Source organism: Sciurus carolinensis, chromosome X (assembly GCF_902686445.1).
Source record: "Sciurus carolinensis chromosome X, mSciCar1.2, whole genome shotgun sequence".
Lineage (NCBI taxonomy): Eukaryota > Metazoa > Chordata > Mammalia > Rodentia > Sciuridae > Sciurus > Sciurus carolinensis.
In genome coordinates this window covers 125,706,718-125,712,988 of record NC_062232.1, presented here as the reverse complement: position 1 = coordinate 125,712,988, position 6,271 = coordinate 125,706,718, and positions in this window count along the sequence as shown.

The window sequence follows — 6,271 nt, the reverse complement described above, 5'->3', positions numbered from 1 at the left end:
ACGGACCTGCCATCTGTATTTCTAAGTTGTGGGAAATGGGCAAGTTCCTGATCTATATTTGATTGTTTTGGATGCAAGTACTCTCAGATGAAGGTTCTACCTGTGGTCTTTAAAGACTTTCCCATTCCTGCAGGAGAAATGTGTGGACTAAATGCTCATTGTGTTTCTAGTAGGACAGTTGGACTGGTTGGCTTTGCAGAGTCCATGCAGCATCAAGATTCTCTAATTCCATAAATTGTACCACTAACATCACCACAGTTCTGTTGCCACTCTCCAGTCCCCATTCAGAGAAATTAATGATTCAGTTTTCTCACAATATTGCATTTTTTATTGTAAACAAATGGGATACAAGAGTATAACCAATAGGACAATATTGCATTTTTAAACATTGCATTAATGGAAGCTGTTTTTCAAGAGGCTTCTTACTTTTTGCTTTTAACTTACTGTACAGATTTATGAGTGAAGAATTCAAGGCTCAGTTCTATAAATAGATGTGGCAAAGGCCTTTGGTGAGACTAACTCCTGCAAGACTTCTAGGTTCTCTATTGCAACAAGTGAAACACTCAACTCCCAAAGTTTCTGTGTTTACAATAATTTCAAAATAAGAAAGTATATAGGCATTACAGAGAGAATTTCAAGCAATGGAGAATAGAGAATTGGATAAGTAAAGTTAAGTAAGACAGTATGATCAATCTCCTATATTTGAAAAACACAATTGTACAGCTAGGAACTATAGAGTGCAAAAATGTTGTACACTCAATTCCACTCCTTTCTCTAGCTTCCCCTACGAGAAATTTATTCACCTTGACTAAAAGGTAATGGTCATTCATACCAAATAAAGGCAGGGGAGCTGAGCCAAATTGTTTCTGAGGTAACAATTTTGGCATACAGCCAGTCAGAATGACCTTACAGCAACTCCACCCAATTCAAAGGATGAGATTTCTCTCTCAGTATTACATCATAAGGGGACAAGTGATGTGCAGGGTAAGTTACTCCAACTCTCCACTGTAAGCAAGTTCTCTGTGCAGACCACTTCAGTCTGATGGAGAAAAAGTCAGGAAAGATCAAAGCAAAGTCCACAGGTGTAACTGCCAGAGAAATTCAACTGAAAATGTATTCATTTGACTTCAAAATTACAAAATACAAAGCATAATTTAATATTTAATACACAGCACAGCTAACAGAAAATTGTCACTTCCATTCCTGTGATTACTAAGAAAGTATTCTGCATATTTCTCCATGCTCTCTAAAGTACTATAAAATCTTTCTGAGGTGAGATATTAATTTTTAAGTGAAGAACCAAAAAAAGCCATTTGTAGGGAATAAATCCTTCACTGAAGCATAGGAAAATAATCATGATTTTTTTGCCCATAGTTTTACACAAGAAGTACTCTGGAAACATTAATCAAATACCATGACATTCAAAGCCTATAATATCATGACAGCATGACAATAAAAGAGATAAAAGGAGAAACTTACTCACTTTGCAAAGATTTGAGTGTCAAGGAGAGGGAACTTGTGTAAAGGTATCACCATCTACTGCTTGTCTAAGCTAGAAAAACCAGAATCATTGTAGAGTTATCTCTGTTGACCTCCTCTCAGTGGCCTATTTTATTAATTACCAAATTCCTTCAAATCACTTTAAAGGTCTGTCTCAAAAATGGTACTAGTTGACATTGCTAGCATTTCTGGCTATGTACTTCTGTCTATATATTTTTTCTGGCTATATATATTTCAACTGCTTGCTCAATGGTCTTTCTGCCTCAATCTTACCAGTCTTTTCATGCTTGCTACTCTTCCTCTCAGCTCTCCTGCCAATCCCTGCCTAACATGGCCTTTCTAAAACATCATCTACCATGCTCATACTTTATGCCTTTCAATGGCTTAAAAGATTCCCCTTTGCCAGGAACTGACACAAAGCCCCTGACCTTCCCAACCATTCCCCACTGCTAAACACAGTTCATTCTTTTGTCCTTTCATTTCTAGGAGATATAAGGCCCATTTTCAATCTGATAAGTGCTTACATTGCTGGTAAATGCTCATATCACATCTTCACCAAGAAAACTCCCAATCATATTTCAAGAATTATCACACAAGTTATTTGAAAAAGTTTTCCTACACATCTCAGACACTCTAAAACATTCTCTGCTCTCATGGAATACTGAACACTCTTCTAACTACACTTCACTGTAATACTTTTCTGTTTTTGTATCCATATCCTCTGACTCAAATCACTTAAAATGAAGCAGCACTGATATGTCATCATCTGTTTTCCAACTCCTAGCATATTATGTGACACACAATGGCCACTCTGTAAAATTCCACTGGATGAATGAATGAATTTAAAAAATGAATGGATTAAAGAAGACATTTTTTTTTGTTTCTTTGGGTTTTTGTTTGTTTGTTTGTTTGTTTTTTTGGTACCAGGGATTGAACTCAGGGGCACTCAATCACTGAGCCACATCGCCAACCTTATTTCGTGTTTATTTAGAGATAGGGTCTCATTGAGTTGCTTAGCACCTACCTAAATTTCTGAGGCTGACTTTGAACTTGTGATCTTCCTGCCTCCAACTCCTGAGTCACTGAAATTATAGGCATGTGCCACAGTGCCTGGCTAGATATGAAGTCTTATAGCTATTGTCTTCTAACTAATGATCCCAGAAATGGATATGATTCATGATAACAACTTAAAATATTAACAGTTTTGTTTTAAATTTGTCCTTGAGTCAATTGTTACCTTCTAGTATTTAACACCACGACTTGTTGAATTGTGGTTTCAGACTGATGTCTCCAGATGGGTCCTTTTTAAACCTATCAATCTTGACTGGAAAGGGAAGTGAGATGTTCCAGTGTTACCAAGAATATGAAGGATTATGAAGGCTATATTTCTTCAAATAAATAGAGTTTAACTACAGTAAAAGAGTTTAGAAACCTCGGCTCACAGGACAGAACACATAGGAAGACCCCACTCAGGATGAGCAATCTAGTTATCATTTTCATCAGGTGCCCAGGGAAAGCATCTCTGAAACTTCCAGAGGAAATTGGCTTTCCCAGTATGTTTGCATCTAGGTCTGGATGAATATAGGAAACCCTGACAGGCATAGGTTGACCAAAGAACCAGTAATAATCATTCACTACCTATTCTATGTGAATAGTGATTCCTGAAACTTTATAACATGGCAGGTACTTCTCCCAACATTAATATTTTAACAGAATTGCAACATATTTATAAAATTACACTATAATATCTGCTTTAAGCAGTGAGCTGTCATGATAACCTTATATCAGAAGAAACATGGTTTTTGAAACCTCAACAACATCCAAGTATTTGCTGTGGACAACAAATCTTGCTGAGATACAACCTCTTTTTTTTTTTTTTTTTTTTTTACCAACCCATGTGTTTCTAAAAGCCTTAGGTCATTTTCACCTCATCTTTAAAGCCGCTACTAAATAGATAATTTCTCCTAAGACCCTTTCATTGATGACACATCAAAACATAGATACTGCTGGGGGTGGTGGCTCATGCCTGTAATCCAAGCTGCTTGGGAGGCTGAGGCAGAAGTATCCTGAGTTCAAAGCCAGCCTCAGCAATAGTGAAGTGCTAAGCAAACCAGTGAAACCCTGTCACTAAATAAAATACAAAATAGGGCTGGTGATGTGGCTCAGTGGTTGAGTGCCCCCGAGTTCAATCCCTGGTATCCACCAAAAAAAAAAAAAAACTTCATAGATCCATGAATGCTGAGCAAAAAACTTAGAAAGTACCAAGAAAGCCATCATTCTCTAACCTTCTCCCCTTAAAAGTTCACTGACTTTCTTGGGTCCCTCAAAGAGAAACATTGACATCCGATACATGCAGGTATGTTCCCATATATGTACAAACATATACAGATCAGCTGTGAGGATCCTTAAGGTGTTGCCACAGACCATCAATAGTTTAACCCCATCTAACCCTTTTACCCAATTTAACCCAAAGTCTCAGAGTATATAAGAGTATTTGCTCTTCCTAGAATCTTAGAAAATCCTACCTCAACACACCCAAGTCAATTACATACTGTGGTCCTTCTGATGTATAAGGGAGTCCAGAATTCCAATTGTGTTTGTCCTTATCCCTTCTCTTGAAAAAAGATTATAGAACTTTCTTCCTTTGAGTAGTTATCTCTCAGGTCACCATCTTGCCTCCTGTGATTGTTATCCCAAGCCTAGGCAAGCAAATGTTTTCTTGCCCTGGGAGTATAAGCACTCCAATTCCAAAAATACAAAAAGCAAAATGACCTTTACCCCATGAGTCACTAAGGAAAAGATCTACTGACTGGAGGGAGTGATGTGTAGTATTGAAGAATATTTCTAATATTGGCCACAAAGCATTTGCATCCACCTGCCTGTAGGCTAGAAGAAACCTCTATTCTCTGGTCAATACTCTTTCAACTATAGGCACTTCTCCTGACTTCACGATTCTGCTCTCCACAAGCTGAAAGACTGGCCTTCCCCTCACTGCTCAGAGTCATCTTCCTGTTGGTGACAGGCACAAGAAGTGAAATATTTTTGCTGTCTATAATGTGGTCTAGTTCTAGTTTAGCGGTCCACAGCAAAGTTCAGTTTTACCAGCCAAATCCAGCCTGCTGTCTATTTTCCTATGACCCGCAAGTTAAGAATTTTTTTATACTCTAAGATGGTTGGAAAAGATAAAAAAGATTTCAAGATACAAGGAAATACATGATATTCAATTTTCAGTACTCATATATGAAGTTGTTGTTTTGTTTGTTTTATGGTTCTTGTGGTACTGAGGATTGAACCCATGGGTACTTTATCACTGAGCTACACCCCACCTCGTTATATTTTTATTTTCAAACAGGGTCTTATTAAGTTTCTCTTACTTCCACCTCCCAAGTTCCTGGGATTACAGGCATGAGCCACTGTGCCCAGTTACATACATGAAGTTTTATTGGAATGCAGCTGTATTCATTTACTTAATGTCTATGGCAGTTTTCACACTAAAATGATGAGTTGAGTATTTGTGACAGAGATAGATACCATAGAGCCCATAAAGTGCAAAGCAGTTACTTTCCAGAAAATGTTTGCCACATGGTTTTAGTTCATAATCAAGTCAATTACATCAATATTTTCTCTATTAATTAATTAGAAAGAAATTTTATAATATTTACTGTACTACCACGTTTAAAAAACTAATTTTCACACAACTCTATTTAAACAGTTTGTTCATCGTAACTGCCTTTCACATAGTCATAGTCAAGTGAAGAGCCTAAAGAAGTTCTGACTCAGAACTACTGCAGACTAAAACTGGGTTGGTTCTGAGATGGGGTGACTCATCTCTATCCTGAAGACTAGCTTCATTCACCTTTTCATAGTGGACATTGCCTAGAATGCCTTCATTATTAATATAGAGATTGTGAAGAACGAACCCTTGTGGAGTAGGTTCAATAATGTCCCCCTAATATTCATAGCCACTCAGAACCCCAGAATGGGACCTTATTTGTAAATGTGGTTTTTGCCAATACAGTTAGTAAAGGATCAAGACAAATCATCTGGGATATTAGGTAGGGTGTAAAGCCTATGAACTGAAGTCCTTAGAAGAAGAGGACATAGACGTATGGAGAAGGTGGCCAGGTGAATGTTTAGGTAGAGATTGGAGTGATATCACCACAAGTCAAGGTAAGCCTGGGCTACCAGAAGCTATTTAAAGACTAAGATTCTCCCTTAAGATACTTGGAAAGAGCTTGCCCCTGACAACTTTTTGGACTCCTAGCCTCCATAACCAAGAGAATCAATTTCTGTTGTCTGAAGCATCCAAATTTGGGATCCTTTGTTATTGCAGCTACAGCAAACTAATGCATCTTTCACTTTGTCTCATACACTTTCCAGACACTTCATGGTTACTTAGTTCACTTATTCTCAGAGTAATTTTCTGAAGTAGGCAGTCTTGATTATCAGCATTCTTTTGCTGAGATAGAGTGAGACTTATTCACTTAGCACATATGAAAAAAATAATTCAGGCAACTTGATTGCCCCTTGCTAACTATTTTTCTGTCTGATGATCCTAAACAGGTTGTGAAATTAATTTATTCTGGGGGTTAAAACACTTGAGAAAAGTCTTACTCAATAGCAACTGTTTTCATACTTACTTTTTACTGACCTTTCATTTACATCAAGAGCACATCTTGAGGATGGCTGTGCTTCAGACACAGAAATCCTCATTTTTTAGCTATGTTGTCTGAACATTCTGCTAAAGTCATCTCACCAAACAGACAAGAAC